The following is a 19,029-nucleotide window of genomic DNA, read 5'->3' as shown; positions in this document are numbered from 1 at the left end:
GTGCTTTGAACACTTTTACATTAATATCTGTAAATAATAAATCAAGGCAACTGGACTTACTGTAGAGCTTTCTCAATTCTGAGTGACTGTACAAGAATTCTCTGGGAATAAATATGTAACTGAATTCCCAGAGAATTCTTGTACAGTCACTCAGAATTGAGAAAGCTCGTTGGAAGAACGAGTGAAACGTTTTCAAGAAATCTACAGTAAGTCCGGTTGCCTTGATTTATTCTTTACAGATATACCATGACCTGGATAAATGAGAACCTTCACAGACACTTACATTAAAGGAGGAGTTAAAGAGATAGCTGACCACAAGCTGGACAGTATGATAGAGTAATGCTGAACCTCATACCAGGGCAGAAAATCAATGTAAATATAAACTAAGAAAGGGTCACTTTACAGAATAACTTTATACAGTACATTATGGGGAGATTTATCAAACTGGTATAAAGTAGAACTGGATTAGTTGCCCATGGCAACCAATCGGTTTCAAGCTTTCATTTTTAACAGCTCCTTTGGAAAATGAAAGGTGGAATCTGATTGGTTGCTATGGGCAACTAAGCCAGTTCTGCGTTACACCACTTTGATAAATCTCCCCCTTTGCTTTTTTCATATGGCAAGTATTACTGTGTTCAGCTGTATGGAATTGCAACTTATGATGTATTTTAGCTAAAATGTGAGCAGAACATGAACTAGATTTGTTGCAATATTTTATTTCATAAGTCTATTCCTTAATCTATCCCCTTTGTGGCACATGCTTGATGCATATTGACCGATTTGAGCTTTGTCTAAAGAGGATGCCTAACCTGGTACCCCCACTGATCAGCAGTTTTTTTTAGCAAGAGCTGGAAGCACAAGGTTCTATCCACTATGTGCCCATGCCTGGGTACTGCATCCAATTTCCAGTGAGTAGGAGCTGAGCTGCAGTATGCCAAGGTGGGAAACTTCACAATGGATGGAGCCTGCTAGCTATTTTATAGTGTTTGGTGCCGGCAGCTGCCCGAAACTTATGATTGGTGGGGTTGCCGAGTGTTTGACCCCCACCAGTCTGATATTGGTTGCCCATCAGTATCTAAGTTCCAGAAAACCCCCATAAGCATAATAAAATGGTTATTATGATAAGTGTAGCTTTTGAGTCACAGATTCCACTTTGAAGATTTGTGCATTACCCCTTTTACTTTTAGACTTTTGCTTGTCACACTATAGCACCTCATTAGACATTTACTTATATCTAATCAGGCCTTATGCAAATGCTAGTAATGTTGCTGCGGGGCAGTGGATACCATAATAATAGATTCCTGGTGTTCAAAAGCCTAATTTATGAACACATATCAGATTCCACCTTTCAATTTTGACAGCTCCTTTGGAAAATGATATGTGGAATCTGATTGGTTGTTATGGACAACTAATCCAGTTCTAATTTAACCCAGTTTGATAAATGACCCCAATAGCAGTTTTGTCAAAGGAAGTCCCGTCTCTTATTGCCCCGACCATACTTCTAAAACCAGCTTACTGATTGCCATATTTAGCATTAACAGTGACAAAATAGTGTCTTGAGACTGCAAATAATATTTCAGAAATGGCTACACTGAATTCCTATATCGTTGACCCCCACAGATAAGGCTACTTTCACACCTTCGTTAGGTGCGTATCCATCTGGTATCTGCACAGACAGATCCACACCTATAATGCAAACGATTGTATCTTTTTTAGAACACATCCGTTTGCATTATGAAGAACAAAGTTAAAACGGATCCGTCCTGACTTATATTGAAAGTCAATGGGGGACGGCTCCGTTTTTAATTGCACCATATTGTGTCAGTGAAAATGGATCTGCTCCCATTGACTTGCATTGTAAGTCAGGACGGATCAGTTTGGCTCTGCATCACCAGGCGGACACCAAAAAGCTGCAAGCAGCGTTTTGGTGTCCGCATCCAGAGCGGAACGGAGCCAAACTGATGCATTCTGAACGGATCCTTATCCATTCAGAATGCATTGGGGCTGAACTGATCTGTTTTGGAACCGTTTGTGAGATCCCTGAAACGGATCTCACAAACGGAATTCAAAACACCAGTGTGAAAGTAGCCTAAGACTCATAATATACTTTTTGTGGCAGCAATGTAACAGTATCCGTTGAACAATTGTGACCTATTGCAGTGCCAGTACAAATGGGCTAGCCATAATGCATCTATAATACATCATGTATCCTCCATTGTCCTCTGTAGGCAGCCCGTCATGAGCCATTCTGTACTAGTCTCTGCCATATGGCATCCTCTCTGTAGAAGTCAGTCAGACAGAAGCCATTTCTGATTTTCAGTACTATTCTGGACATCACATTTTTGTTGAAAACTCTAGTGATATTTTGCTCTTAAAGGGTTTCTGTCACCAGAATTAACCCTATTAAACTAGTTGACATTAGCGATTTGCTAATGTCAGCTGAACCTAACTAGCCTATTCCTACTTTTATCTATGCCCCCGTTACTCCAGAAATATAACTGTTATAATATGCTAATTGGCCTCTAGGTGCATGGGGGGTGTTGCCCATGCACCTAGAGGCTCTGTTCTCCCACCTGTGGCCACGCCCTGCTACACTAGATTGACAGGGCCAGGCAGCCTTCACCTCCAACTGCCTGACCTGTGCGCTGTGGAAATCTCATGCCGTTCCGTGTTCGGCGCAGGCACAGTGAGGAAGCCGGCGAGCGCCCTTCACTCACTGCACCTGCGCTGAATACTGAATGGGACTGTGCAGGCGCGAGTTTTACACGGCAGACAGGGCCGGCAGTAGAATACCAACGCTGTCTAGCTCTGTCAATCTAGTGTAGCAGGGCGTGGCCAGAGGTGGGATAATGGAGCCTCTAGGAGCATGGGCAAGGTCTTGCAGGCGGCGGTTTCTTGGCTACCAGCAGGGATGTTTGCTTCCATGGGTCTGTGGTTTTTCCCTCCCAGTGGACTGCTCTTGAACATCCCACGGTTTCTGTGTTCCCCAATGATTATGGGAGAGAAAAGGAGATTTTTGTATAACTTACCTGTAAAATCTCTTTCTCGCTCTTCATTGGGAGACACAGCACCCACCCAGGATTGTCGTTCGGCCACAGTGTGGCAGTTGCTGGTTAGAACCCTGTTGGGTATTTTGGCATGGTTGGTGTTCCATGTTTTTTGGTTTACTTGCTTCTCCTACTGCTTCTCACAAACTGAAGCTCTCTCTCCAGGCTGGAGGGTGTATAGCTGTCAGGGGAGGAGCTAACAGCTTTATCTAGTGTCAATGCCTCCTAGAGGACATAGCTATACCCACGGTTTCTGTGTCCCCCAATGAAGAGCGAGAAAGAGATTTCACTGGTAAGTTATACAAAAATCTCCTTTTTGACCAACATAGTGTTGCAGCATTTCTTTGCTATGACACTTTGCAACGCCTTTTGAGATTTTCCAGTGTGTTTCAAGCACAAGTAATATGTCAACCTGTAAAACGCAGACTTATTTGTAGTTGTTACTTTTGGACTTTATTTTCAGATTTTTTTTAACTTTCTTTTGTTTTTGAGTCAGTGGTGTCAGAAATGTCATCCTGCTATAGATATCGAGGCATGTGGCTCAGCCCACAGAGAGGTCTTATTTTGGCTCTTCAAGCTGTAAAAATAGTCTGAACACAAATAAGGCACATCTGGCCGCTAAACCTTTTGTCATCTGTAGGAGTCTTGTTTTCGCAAATTTGCAAAATGTGTTTTTGTTATTTAATACAACTGTGTATTACTGCTGAAGGCTCAGATGAAAACACTGATGTTATTGGGAAAGATTTTCTCATATTCCTTATGCTCTCATGCCAGTTTCACACAAGTCTGGTCCATCTAGGGCTACTATCACACTGGCGTTTTGGCTTTCCATTTGTAAGATCCGTTCAGGGCTCTGACAAGCGGTCCAAAACGGATCAGTTTTGCCCTAATGCATTCTTCCGCTCAGAATGCATCAGTTTGCCTCCGTTTCCATTCCGCTCTGGAGGCGGACACCAAAACGATGCCTGCAGCAACCCTGGCACACCACACATTGAATAATCGGACTTGGGGGTTCAGCACGTCTGTCAGGAACAACTTCCATATACTCAACAGCTAGCGTTGCCGACTTGTCCACTATCCCAAAGACCCATATTTCGACATCTGGGGCATAACTGCTTTGGTACCTTTATTTTATGACTAAAACAAGACTCGTCAACTTGAACATAATGATCAGGGTCCCCCACCAAAACTAGGTTAGTACGCATAACACTACTGAGATTTATAGACCAATGCTTTCTGCGCTGCTTTTGATATCCCCTACACCACCGAAGGGTACGACTAATTTATCATGGGGCGCATGTCTCACGATATATTAGACGCATCCTCCTGCAGTCCATGCACCTAAACCGAAATCTACAACAGCTCAGGGCTGCCATAGATTTCTGACCTCATCTACACCAGAAAACTGATGTAAATAAATTTGTCGCAGTGGCTGCACATGCCCCCTTTTATGGAAAGTGGCGAGGGTGAGATGCAAGAATTTTGTAAATGTCACAAACGCATAGTTTGCAACTTTTTAATGTCTCTTTTCAGGCCTAAGCGAGATGATAAATCTCCCCCTACATATTTCATTATAAAAGTTATTAACTCCGACTATGGTACATTCAGATATTACAGTCAGTTGTGCAGCTTCTTTTTCAGAGGTTTCCAAACATCAGGGGTAAGTAATATATAGCCACTATTTCAGAGAGATGTGTGACTTTTCAATAAAGAGCCCTTTCTGATGGATACCCACGATGACACAGTTAATACACTTCCAAGAATATCCATCAGAACTAGCTATAATAGGCTAAAGTGTGTTTTCAAAGAAATGTTGATCCATTTTAATTTGTGGACAACAAGAAATTGGCAATTCAGCAGGCAGTGAGATGGGAAGGTACGGTGGAGCGGTTGCCCATAGCAACCCATCAGATTACTACTTTCATTTTCAAAGAGTTCTTGGAAAGAGGAGAGCCAAAGTTGGCTCAGGTCATCCCCATAGGATTTGTAAATAAATAGTTGCGACTATTAACTCCTTCCCGACAGTAGCCATACATGTATGACAGATTTCAGGTCTTTAAAGATGGTGCCTATTCCAAAGTAGACACTTAACCCCTCAGATGCCTTGGTTAAATGTGACCACAGCATTTAAAAGGCAAAAAACCCAGAAGCACGTGCTTCCTGAGCAGGAACACCTCCTCAGGGCTAAGATTAGGGAATGCGTTCTATTGCAGTAATAACCTGGAGCCTGCACAACAATTCAGGCCTGCAGGTGGTAGTACTGAATTGTAATATAATGATCTTTCTATATTGTAATGGATAAAATTCCATTACTTTATACAAATTAGGCTACTTTCACACTCGCGTTTTGGCTTTCAGTTTGTGAGATCCGTTCAGGACTCTCACAAGCGGTCCAAAACGGATCAGTTTTGCCCTAATGCATTCTGAATGCAAAAGGATCCGCTCAGAATGCATCAGTTTGCCTCCATCTAACGAAACTGAGCCAACGGATCTGTTCTGACACACAATGTAAGTAAATGGGGACGGATCCATTTTCTATGACACAATCTGGCACAATAGAAAACGGATCCGTCCTCCATTGACTTTTAATGGTGTTCAAGTCGGATCAGTTTTGGCTTTCTTAAAGATAATACAAACGGATCCGTTCTGAACGGATGCAGATGGTTGTATTATCTGAACGTATCCGTCTGTGCAGATCCACGACGGATCCGCACCAAACGCGAGTGTGAAAGTAGCCTTACAATCTAATGGTTGCATACTAGGGTCCACTTGGGGGTCAAAAAAAAAGGAAAAAAAGTCTTAATTAAAAAATACATGAAAATTCAAATCACCCCTTTTCCCCAAAATAAAAATAAACAATGAAAAAAAGCATCCTAGGCATCACCACGTCTAAAAACACCCGTACCATAAAAATGTTGTGAATACTGGAAAACTGGCCAATTTATAATATGTTCATGGTATGTTCCATAATTTATTTCCTAGCTGATTTTTTTCCATCCATCTGCTCATTCTGTGGTTGTTACATATATCTTCTTCGTTAAAAATGTTAAAAATATTTCAAATATGTACCCCATGGTGTCACTAAAAATACAATTAGTACTTAAAGGGGTTGTCCGGGTTCAGAGCTGAACCCGGACATACCCTTATTTTCACCCCGGCAGCCCTCCTGAGCCTGGCATCGGAGCATCTCATGCTCCGATGCGCTCCAGTGCCCTGCACTAGATCGCGCAGGGCACAGGCTCTTGTGTTTTCAATAACACACTGCCGGGCTGTAACTTCCGCCCAGCAGTGTGTTCAGTGACGTCACCGGCTCTGAGGGGCGGGCTTTAGCTCTGCCCTAGCCGTTTTACTGGCTAGGGCAGAGCCAAATCCCGCCCATCAGTGCCGGTGACGTCACCGGGCTGCCTGTCAGCCCCATAGAGAGCCCGGTATGTCACCGGAACTCAGAAAAATGCCTTTGCCCTGCGCGATTTAGCGCAGGGCAAAGGAGAGCATCGGAGCATGAACTGCTCCGATGCTCATGTCAGGGGGGCTGCCGGGGTGAAAATGGAGGGATGTCCAGGTTCAGCTCTGAACCTGGACAACCCCTTTAACGGATGGTGTTTTTCAGGACAATGTACACGAGCCTGATTTTCAAGGGAAAAATTGTAGCGTGTTCTAAATTGTGCGTTTTTGATGCAGCTCTGGCCTCATATAAGTGAATGGGGCTTGTGTGAAAAACGGAAGGCATCCAGTTACAATGCGTTTTTCACTGATGATTGCTAGGAGATTTTGAGTGTTGTTCAGTTTTTCTTCACCCGTGTGACAAACGCGTGCAAAAACTGTGTGTCGACTGAAAAATAAAAAAAAATATTGCTAGATTGTGAAAAAATTATTGCTAGATTGTTGAGCCCCCAAAATAAGCTGGTCGTTATGAGAGTATAGCACTCCCACCTGAGAGTAGATTTAGGCTTACTTGCTGCTGGTGATTTTACACAGATAGGAGGGATGTCAGTCAAAACAGAACAGCTCCTTGGTGAGATGAGTGCATTAATGATGGTGTACATTGGCACAGTTCAATAGCTGCAGGATCCCCAATGTGTGTAGAAAAAACTGTTGCGTTCCACTACATTCGATATTAGTAGTTAAGGCTGCATGCAGCCTGTATTTGTGGGCGGGGCCAGGTCTCCCTTCTTAAACCCCCACGGCCGGTCTTCCTCACCACGCTCGTCTACACGCTACTTCCGTCACTTCCGGTAAGCGCGCTTCTCAGGTAAGCTGTGGCACACGCCACCCTACGCGCCTCTCCTCCCGTCCGCCCTCTGGTGCGATCCTCCTCGCCACCTCCTGGTCCCCCGAACCTCCGCGCTCCCTCCACCACCGGCCGAGCCTCTCCTCCTGTTCTGCGTGTCCGTCCTCTCGCGAGAGGATGCACGCATGCGCCGCTGGCATTCCGATCCCCGCTGCTGTCTGCCCGCACAGCGCGCCCGCCTCCGAGGGGGGGGGGGGGGGACACGCACCTCCGCTGCTCCGGCCACGTCATTCCTTCCCCAGCATCGCACCTCCATGCCCCACTCTGTGCCTAAGTGTGGGGCTACACTGCACCTTTCAGGTCTGTCGTTTTCATGCTCCCAGGATCCCCTGCTCTTCCGTTCCTCGGTCCTCACAGCTCACCCTTCCCTTGGCAGCCCCATGCATTTAACAGTGCCCCCTGGTCCCCAGGCCAATTGTCCACCATCACTCACTATAGCTACCCACATCACGATTGCCACCCAGCTTGAAGACAGGTTTGGTCCTTGGCGCAGGCTTCCACGGCTCTGCTCCCACTCAGGTTCTGATCAGCGGGTCCTGGGGCCCATTCCACGCTCCTGCCAGCCGCACACCACAACGCAGTCCGCGCTCCTTCTATCCTGACCATCGCGGGGGTTCCGGCCCTTGCTGCTTCCACCCCTCACATCCTCCGGCTGGTCCCCGGCGCTCACACCTGGCTGCACGGCCCTACATTTCTCTGGACCCAGCAGGCCCTGGCCTCACTCAGTCAAATTCTTACATTTGTGTCCTTTTCCCAGGTTCCCGTAGCGTTCATGGTCCCCGCCGTACCGTGTCTTGACCTCCTGACGTCAGGTTTAGGTATTGTCCACAGGCTCTGCTGAAGGTTCCTGCCGGCCACCCGAGGGAATTCTTAGGCTTGAGGGTTTTTCAGGTAGGTATTTCAGTGCTGCACCCCGCAGTTCCTCTCGCCAGCATTCTTTACTTCCTCACCTGGGGCGTTCAGGTGATGTTTCTGTCCTGCTTAGCCTGAAGCGTTCAGGTGTCTTCTCTGTGCGTCTTAGCCTGAAGCGTTCAGGTGTCTTTTCTGTGCATCTTAGCCTGAAGCGTTCAGGTGTCTTCTCTGTCCATCTTAGCCTGAAGCGTTCAGGTGTCTTCTCTGTCCATCTTAGCCTGAAGCATTCAGGTGTCTTCTCTGTCCATCTTAGCCTGAAGCGTTCAGGTGTCTTCTCTGTCCATCTTAGCCTGAAGCGTTCAGGTGTCTTCTCTGTCCATCTTAGCCTGAAGCGTTCAGGTGTCCTCTCTGTCCATCTAGTCCTGAAGCGTTCAGGAGTCTTCCCTGTCTACCTTTGCCTGAAACATTCAGGTCTCGTCCCTGTCCTCCTTGCCCGCAGCGTTCAGCCGTTATTGCTATCGTTAGCCTGTTACGTCAGGTGTCTTCCCTGTCCTCCTTAAGCCTGAAGCGTTCAGGTAACTCTACTCACATCCCCAACCTGAAGCGTTCAGGTCACTCCTCGCCACTCGGCCTGGAATGTCCAGGCCTCCTTCTCGCCGCAGTCTACGACTCCGCCTTCTGGCTCTCTAGATACCCTTTTGTTCCTTGTTTCCACTCATCCACGTCACCCTGTTTCCCTTGTCAGCCAGCACAGCGGTGCGTCAATCCACCTCACCATTGGTTTTTAGATCCCGCTCCGCAACTCACTCACGTCGCTCCTAACTTTTCCAGTCCTCAGGGCCAGTCGGGTCGATTCCGTCAATCCTCAATCGGTAAGGCAAGGGTATTGAATTCGCGCTCACAGGTACGTTCTCAAATACGATTACTCATGGGCTTAGTATATACGGAACACGGTCCTCGTGACCTCTCCAGCTGCCATATTTTATCTTTAATTCCAGGTCTTGCGTAAGATCTCTACAAGTCCTCGGAGCCATGTCGCAAGTATAGGACTTCGACGACGCATTGTCCCTCCCGGGTACTTCGGTCTCTGGCCAAGGCGGCCCAGAATCCCTCAGGAGATGGACCGTACCAAGGCTCATCGCCGAGTTAAACAGAAGGGGCATCAGGCACCCAGCGTCAGCTAGGAAGGCTCAGTTATACAGGCTGTTGATGACGGAACACGCTCCTCCGGAGGGAGAAGATCCACCCCCATCCATCCAGCAGTCCCTGGTGCAGTTGCAGGCCTCCATGGATTCTCTCGCCTCTTCCGTAGCCGACATCAGGGCCAGGGTGGTGGACTTGGAATCTAGAACACCGTTGTCATCCCAGGCGGTAGTCCCACTCACTGACCCCCCTCTGTATCAGCTCCAGGTACGACTCCAGCAGCTCCCGTGGTGGCACCAGCACACTTCGTGCCGGACAACATCAGGAAAGACATCTTGGCAGGAAAGGACGTGAATCTCGCTTCCATTCTGATAGCGTCCCATGATGCCGCCGACAACAAGACATTCGACTGCGGGGAAATCTCGGTGGTCCTTCGGGCCAAGGATGCCCGTCTCAACCGCAAGCTCTCCGTCCCAGAGTTCGTTTTGGCCTTTAGCCTGTATAGAGACGTGATCTGCTCCTCCTACCCAGCTCGCCGGGAGGAGCTGGATACGTATCTATACAGGGTTACTGATCTTGGGCACAAGTACGGCGGTACGGCCTTCTATGATTACCCGCGCTGACCCAGTTCCAGTTCTCCATTAACTGGGCCACTCTGGATATGGAGTTATTCTGCCGGCATTTCGCCGGTCTCCGGGCTCCCTCCTGTTCGACTTGTCAGTCGATATTCCATTCCACAGAGTGGTGTCCTCAAGCGGCCACGGCTCAACCAGACAGGGTCACCCCAGGCCCCTCCGGGGTCTCCCGCAGCCCCTCCTCCACTGACAAGTTAGGCAGACCCATCGTCTATCTTGGCAACAGCCAAGTCTGTAATAACTTTAACTTCGGCTCTTGTCTCTTCAGTGGCTGCAGGGCCCTGCATATATGCACCATCTGCTTCAGGGCTCACCCTAGGGATGGTGGAACTCCCCCACTCTAACTGGGGGTGCGACAATCTTCAGTCAGCCAGGTCGGATCTTGCCGCTGTTCAGGAGCTCCTGAACTCGGAGGTTGAGAAAGGGTTCCTCCTGGGCCCTTTCAACCTGATTCCATTTTCTCGCTGGCGGATCAGCCCCATAGGAGTGGTGTCAAAAAAGGATTCAAATAAAAAACACTTGATCTATGATCTTTCAGCCCCTCATGATTCCGTCATCCCCAGCATCAATTCTTTAATTTCTTCTGAAGAGTTTGCCATGAGATATGCGTCCATCGACAAGGCCATTGCTCTCATCCTTAGGGCTGGGAAAGGCGCCTGGTTGTCTAAAACTGACATAGCAGACGCGTTCAAACTGCTTCCAATCGCCCCTCATCTATGGCAATTCTATGGCATACAATGGGAGAGAAGGTTCTATTTTGCCAACCGGTTGACGTTCGGCTCTAAAAGCAGCTCGTGGTTGTTCGACCAACTGGCACAGGCTCTACACTGGATTCTGATCCAACACGGCAGCGCCTCAGTGGTCATCCACTACCTGGACGACTTTCTCCTCATAGAACCTCCACTATGGCACCCATCAGGGCTTCACTCCCTCCTGCAGCTCTTTTCCTCCCTGCACATTCCAATATCGCAGGGCAAGACCTCTGGTCTGGCCACCTCCATCACCTTCCTGGGCATTGTCCTGGATTCCGACAGAATGGAAGCCAGGCTTCCGGAAGCAAAGTTGTCCCAAATCCGAGAAGTCGTTGCAGGGGCCATCGCCTCTTCCCAGGTGACCAAAGTCGAGTTACAGTCCATTCTGGGTAGGTTAAATTTCGCCTTAAGGGTGATGCCCCAGGGTAGAGCCTTCATTTAACGTCTGCTCTCGCTCCTCCCTGCAGCCCCAGAACCCAACAGCATTGTCCACCTAGACAGGGCAGCCATGGCGGATTTACGCATGTGGGACAACTTTCTTTCAGCCTGGAACGGGGTTAGCTTGTTCGTCCCATCCTGGACCCAATCCTCTGCTAGGGTGTTTTCTGATGCTGCGGCTTCCCGGGGGTTCGCTGCCATCTTCGGATCCCACTGGTTAGCTGGTCCATGGCCGCCTCAGGTCAGTTCTGACCCTCAGGCCCTCAGTTCTTCTCCATTCCTGGAATTTTATCCCATCGTTGCAGCTGCCACGGTCTGGGGTCACCTCTGGGCTAATTTCAGTGTCATGTTCATTTCGGACAGTCAAGACTTGGTGGACATCATCACCAAAGGCTGAGCCAAGTCTGCCAAAATCATGTCCCTTCTGCGCAAACTGGTCTGGCTGTCCATGATTAATAACTTCCATTTTTCATGTTCCTATATTCCAGGGGTTAGCAACACGGCAGCCGATGCATTATCCCGATTCAACTTTCACACATTTTTGCAGGTATGTCCAGAAGCAGACCAGACTGGGGCCCGGATTGACGGTTTCAGCAACCTAATGTTGGATTAAGGTCACTGCTGGCAACCGCAAAGGACCTCATGCACCGATCCCTCTCCATCAACACGGCCCGCAATTACCGCACTGGTTGGAACCTGTTTCTAAAATTTACCAGGGACCATCCCCAACGAGATACAGCCTTCATATCCTATATCATGGCTTTCATGGCCCATTGCCATGTCAACCTCAAGCTGGCACCCAACACCATCCGCTTGTACTTAGCCGGGGCGCAACATTTCTTAGTTCTGCAGAATCCAGAGCATCGCTCGGCGTTCACATCTCAAGCCGTCAAGGCCACCCTCAGGGGCATTGAGAAAAGCAGTAAGGACTCAACTCCTTCCCGACGGCCGGTCCCCGGCGAACTGTTCAGGCAGCTGTCAGCAACCCTAGATGGTAACCCTTTTGGCCCTTCCTTTAGTCTGGTCATCAAGGCCGCAATGTATTTGAGCTTCTACGGCTTCCTACGCCCAGGAGAATTCTCTGTTTCTTCCCAAAGGGCGACCTTCCTGGAGCCAGGATCACCTGGTGTTAAGCCTTCCTTCCACCAAGACATACCAAACCGGTCCTCCTATACAGATTTGCTTCTTTGAGTCCAAAAATGCCTGGTGTCCGGTTCTGGTGCTCCGATGTTTCCTAAACTCCACGCCATCTCCAGACCCTGAATCTCCTTTGCTTCCATTCCAAGGGAAACCCCTATCCACGCTGCAGTTCATTTCACACATCAGATCCCTGGTCGCAGGGTTGGGGGTGGACCCCAAAACGATATCTGGACATTCCTTCCGCCTCGGCAGCTTCCAAGCACGGGACACCTCCGCACGTCATATGTCACATGGGTAGGTGGAGATCTGCATGTTTCTCCCGATACATTCCGGATCCGCAATCTGAAACCCGTCAAGTGTTCTGTTCCTTGGCTTTGTAACGTATATTAAACGACAGCACTTTCCCTACTCAGTGTCTTTTTGGCCCTCTTTTAGGCAGGCCCACGTCCAGTGGCTCCAGGCACACACCAGCCATTGTTAGGGCCCCTTCCCTTCATTTTATGGACCGTGGCCGCGGTCACAAGTGTATTTTAGTATGTTTTTTTTTCAATATTTTTTTAGCACTTTTGTATATATAGACACTGATGAATTGTTAGATAGGTATCATAAGTGTGAGATTGCCATTATGCTGCTGTTTATTCTCTAACTTGGACTTGGAGTTGTCTTATATATAGAAATGTGGATCCCAGTAGTTTGTCGTCTACAAATTTTTCTCTTGAAGATGTGATTTTAGGGCTATATGTAAAATACTTGTTGGAAAGGCTTTTATGCTTTATTTTAATTTGCTGTAACTATTTTTTTGAAAAACTGTTTTGTAGATGTCAGCTGAACTTTTAACCTCTATAATCCTGTTTTTGTAATAAAGTAGCCTTTGCCATGGCAACAGAAACCACTACAGTGCTGTGCAGGTGGCTAAATATAGCGCCCTTCTGTAGCCATTGAAAGCAGCTCTCAATGGCTTTAGAGTCCAAAAGTAATTTCTCTTACTGGTATCCTACCTATTGGATATTCAAAATTCTGCTGTGTAAGGGTACTTTCACACTAGCGGCAAGGAACTCCGACGGGTGAACAGCCTGTCGGATCCGTGATGCTGCTGGTACACGCGTGCCCCCGGACTACCGCTCCAGCTCCATTGACTATAATGGGGGCGGGCCGGAGTGGCGGCAGCACGCCAAAAATGCCGGAATATTGTTTGCTGTGCTGCCGCCGTAACTCCGGCCCGCCCCCATTATAGTCAAAGGGGCTAGAGTGGTAGTTCGGGGGCATGCATGCACTAGCAGCAGCATGGATCCGACGGGCTGTTTACCCACTGGAACAACCTGCCAGAGTCCCTTGCCGCTAGTGTGAAACTAAACTAAACTGTAATTGTAATAAAACTGTATATCCTAGGCCATTTTTATTTCACTTGTGATGCGTTGTTATTCATGTGTTCTCTCTACTCTTACTTGGTATCCATCTACTATATTCTAGTCATTGAAAGTAGTGAAGGACAAAAATGCGAGAAAGCCAGCTCACTTCTTAGTATTGGTGTTCACGTGTCCATGGTAATACTCCCGATTTCAATAATTGACCACTCCTATCAAAAATACAAAATAAGCCATCACTTGGTATTAATATGTCTTCCCAACTTCCTTTTTTTCCTGTTAATGCAGATTTTCCAAATTGCACAGTCAAGAGGTTTCTATCTCTATAAGGCCAAGGCCAGTGCCTGAGTAAGCTATATAGCAATTACCTCTCAGTACATAGATGTCAGTGGGCTGTGCACACAGCTAAGGCTGGGTTCACATCACGTTTTTGCCCTACGTTTAACAAATATGTTGGGCAAGAAAAAAAAGATACAAAAGCCTAGTACACCACGTTTTTCCATCTTGCAGAGTCTGACAGCATGTTCAGCCTAGTATCGGAGAACCTGGCGCACGCTGCTCTCAGCGCGCGCCATATTCTCCTCAGCAGCACAGTGGAGAAGGAGTCACTCTCTTCCTGCCCCCTGTGCTGCTGCTTCCAATAAATAGAGGGGGAGGGGCTGTGGCCACTGCGCCACCAATGATGATAATTTACCCATTAATACAAATATAGGCTGCGGGTGCCGGCGGCAGAATCGCATAACTGGCACCCGACCTCTATGAAAGGGGCCGCGATCCGCCGCAGTTAAAGCCTCAGGTGCGGCAAATCCGGAGATTTGGAATGGTGCGGAACGGAAGCACAGAAAGGAACCCTACGGAAGCACTACGGAGTGCTTCCGTGGGGTTTCATCCCATACTTCCGTTCCGCAAAAAAATAGAACATGTCCTATCTTTTTGCGGAACAGGCGGATCGTGGCCCCATTAAAGTGAATGGTTCAGCGATCCACTGCTGCTGCCCCACGGTTGGTGTTCGCGCATTGCGGCGTGCAATTTGTTTGTGTGCAAGAGGTCTAATAGATGTCTATTAGGGTGAATAGGGATGAAAAGATCCCAGGTTCTAGCCCCTAATAAATAAAAAAGTAAAAAAAAAAAAAAGCAAACGCCAAAATATTACATTTAAATAGCCCCCTTTCCCACTTTTGCATATAAAATATATAAAAATAAATAAACCTTACAAATACATATTGCCATGCCCAAAAAAGTCAGAACTATTAAAATATATAAAAAATCTCCTATGGGGAGAACGGCGTAACAGAAAAAATTAAATTAAATAAAAACTGCGCGCTTCGCCATTTTTTGTCACCTTGTCCCCTCAAAAAATTGGATCGGACTGTTTGATTATGTGCCGGACATTCCATAAAATGCAGAATGCAGATTTTTGGGTGTTTTTTTATTTTTTCACGTGGTATCGAGTATCGCAATATTTTTTTATGGTATTCGAAATCTAATCAAAATTTTGGCATCGCAACTACCCTAACTGCTACTGATATACAGTACCATGGCCTGGATGAATTAGAATCATCAGACGTGAGGTTAAAAATACATATTATTGAAGAAAATAAATTAATTTCATGTTCCATCATACATTACATTCCCCATTATACATTACATTACATTTCAGTATACATTGCAAAAGGGGACGCTTTGCAAATGTGACGTGGTGACAAAAAACATTCTACCAAAAATCCCCTTTAAAGCTAAATGGCGCTCTTTCATTTCTGAGTTCTTCTGTTTACCCAAACAGCAGTTTGTGACCACTTATAGGTTATTTCTGTGATCAGGTAAAATGGCTTAAAGGGCTTCTGTGCGTGTGCTGAATGAACACAGGCGCGCGATTTTTGAAATGCTGACAGGGCCGGAGGAGGAGATCGCGGCTGGCCCTGTCAATCAACAGGACGAGGGGGGCAGTTTTTTGCGGCGGCTACCAGCAAGTAGACTCCCTACTTGCTGGTAGAGACCTAATTTATATATTATATAAGTTCGTTTTTAGAAGAAACTGCTGAAGGAAAGTAAGTAAGACCATTATATTTTCATATATCGCAGTATAAGGAATTTAACTAGCGCCCCCCTCCCAAAAAAAAAAGAAATTACTTTAGTGTCCAGTTCTAATAAATCCTATGAAAGATCTGTGGGGTAAAACAATCTCTACACCCCCAAATTCTATATTGGTATCACTTCTTTGTGGTTTCCACTGTATTGCTACCTCAGGGGCTCTGCAAGTGTGCCATGGTACCCTAAAACCATTCTAGCTAAATCTGTCTTCCAAAAGCATAATGTCCATTTTTTTCCCCTTCAGGCCTTACCATATATCCAAACAGCTGTTTACAACCACATATGGGGTATTCTCCCTCCTAGTATTCAAAATTTCTTAACATTATTTCCTGAGGGGTGTAGTTTCCAAAATTGGGTATTCTGTGGGTTATTTCTTATGTTTTGGTATCTCAAGGGGCTCTGCGAAGCTGTTGTATGAAAAATATCCTGATAAAAAGACCCAAAATTCATAATTTCAGCATTTCTGTTTGAATCGTGTTGCATACTAAGGCCACACATGGCATGTTTTGTAAAAACTGCAGAGTAGGGTCATAATCTTTGAATTTTTTGGTCTGTTAATACCTGCAGTTATTTTGATGAACATTTTCATTTTCACTTCCACTTTGAATGAAAACATGAAAAATCTAAGGCCTCTTTCACACGGGCGTCATATTTTTGGCCCGCATAAGTGGCGGGTGCGTTGCGGGAACACCCGCGATTTTTCTGCGCGAGTGCAAAACATTGTATTGCGTTTTGCACTCGCGTGAAAAAAATCGTGCATGTTTGGTACCCAAACCCGAACTTCTTCACAGAAGTTCGGGTTTGGGATCAGTGTTCTGTAGATTGTATTATTTTCCCTTATAACATGGTTATAAGGGAAAATAATAGCATTCTGAATACAGAATGTATAGTAAAATAGCGCTGGAGGGGTTAAAAAAATAAATAAAAATAATTTAACTCACCTTAGTCCACTTGATCGCGAAGCCCGGCATCTCCTTCTGTCTCCTTTTGTTGAATAGGACCTGTGGTGAGCATTAAATACAGGTAAAGGACCTTTGATGACGTCACTCCGGTCATCACATGGTACGTTACAATGATCTTTTACCATTGTGAATCATAACTAGTGGGCAGTGATCAATTGTCAGGAATATTTTGCATATGTGGATCATTGACACGTGGTTGTTAAGTTGTGTAATCCCAAGTGACGGGGAAAAGTTTTGAGACATCTCTATACACACGGGCTTGCAAATGGAGTTACCTGGAACCATATATTCTAGTCTTTTTTTCATTTATAACTAACCATACACAATTTTACAGAAATCTGTTTGTTTCTATTTTTCTATTCTACTTTAACTATTAAAATGAAGTTATATATATATATATATATATATATATATATATATATATATATACATACATACATACATACATACATACAGTTGCAAGAAAAAGTATGTGAACCCTTTGGAATTATATGGATTTCTGCACAAATTGTTCAAAAAATGTGATCTGATCTTCATCTAAGTCACAACAATAGACAATCACAATCTGCTTAAACTAATAATACACAAAGAATTAAATGTTACCATGTTTTTATTAAACACACCATGTAAACATTTACAGTGCAAGTGGAAAAAGTATGTGAACCCTTGGATTTAATAACTGGTTGAACCTCCTTTTGCAGCAATAACTTCAACCAAACGTTTCCTGTAGTTGCAGATCAGACGTGCACAGCGGTCAGGAGTAATTCTTGACCATTCCTCTTTATAGAACTGTTTCAGTTCAGCAATATTCTTGGGATGTCTGGTGTGAATCGCTTTCTTGAGGTCATGCCACAGCATCTCAATCAGGTTGAGGTCAGGACTCTGACTGGGCCACTCCAGAAGGCGTATTTTCTTTTGTTTAAGCCATTCGGGTGTTGATTTACTTTTATGTTTTGGGTCGTTGTCCTGTTGCAACACCCATCTTCTGTTGAGCTTCAGCTGGTAGACAGATTGCCTTAAGTTATCCTGCAAAATGTCTTGATAAACTTGGGAATTCATTTTTCCTTCGAAGATAGCAATCCGTCCTGGCCCTGACGCAGCAAAGCAGCACCAAACCATGATGCCCTCACCACCATACTTCACAGTTGGGATGAGGTTTTGATGTTGGCGTGCTGTGCCTCTTTTTCTCCACACATAGTGTTGTGTGTTTCTTCCAAACAACTCAACTTTGGTTTAATCTATCCACAGAATATTTTGCCAGTACTGCTGTGGAACATCCAGGTGCTCTTGTGCAAACTGTAAACATGCAGCAATGTTTTTTATGGACAGCAGTGGCTTCCTCTGTGGTATCCTCCCATGCAATCCATTCTTGTTTTGTGTTTTACGTATCGTAGATTCGCTAACAGGGATGTTAGCATATGCCAGAGACTTTTGTAAGTCTTTAGCTGACACTCTAGGATTCTTCTTCACCTCATTGATCAGTCTGAGCTGTGCTCTTGCAGTCTTCTTTACAGGATGGCCACTCCTAGGGAGAGCAGCAGCAGTGCTGAACTTTCTCCATTTATAGACAATTTGTCTTACCGTGGACTGATGAACATCAAAGCTTTTGGAGATACTTTTTTTTAACCCTTTCCAGCTTTATGCAAGTCAACAATTCTTAATCGTAGGTCTTCTGAGAGCTCTTTTGTATGAGGCATCATTTACATCAGGCAATGCTTCTTGTGAAAAGCAAACCCAGAACTGGTGTGTGTTATAGGGCAGGGCAGCTGTAACCAACACCTCCAATCTCATCTCATTGATTGGACTCCAGTTGGCTGACACCTCACTCCAATTAGCTCTTGGAGATGTCATTAGTCTAGGGGTTCACATACTTTTTCCACCTGAACTGTGAATGTTTACATGGTGTGTTCAATAAAAACATGGTAACATTTTATTCTTTGTGTGTTATTAGTTTAAGCAGACTGTGATTGTCTATTGTTGTGACTTAGAGGAAGATCAGATCACATTTTATGACCAATTTGTTTAGAAATCCATATAATTCCAAAGGGTTCACATACTTTTTCTTGCAACTGTGTATATTTTTATATATACACATATATATATATATATATATATAATTTTTTGGGGCGGGAGGGGGATTGTTAGAGGATCTGATAACTACTTTATTAGGATCTGCTGTTTTTTAGGTTTTTCAAACAATAAAACATGTATTTTCCAAAGAATTACAGGCAGAATAACCTAGCAATACAGTATTTAGCAAAGGAATCTGTTCTGCGTTTCAGCTTGTTGTACTGGGTTCTATCTGGCACCTTTT

General features: G+C 45.6%; 1 protein-coding gene across 1 annotated transcript in view; it reads left to right on the top strand.

Annotated features, from left to right (window-relative positions):
- ARHGAP26 (Rho GTPase activating protein 26) overlaps positions 1-19,029 on the top strand; it is a 380,080-nt gene that overhangs the window by 135,841 nt on the left and 225,210 nt on the right. The gene's annotated exons all lie outside the window — the stretch shown is intronic.

This window comes from Bufo gargarizans, chromosome 2, assembly GCF_014858855.1.
Source record: "Bufo gargarizans isolate SCDJY-AF-19 chromosome 2, ASM1485885v1, whole genome shotgun sequence".
Classification (NCBI taxonomy): domain Eukaryota; kingdom Metazoa; phylum Chordata; class Amphibia; order Anura; family Bufonidae; genus Bufo; species Bufo gargarizans.
This window is presented reverse-complemented; position numbering and strand designations above follow the sequence as displayed.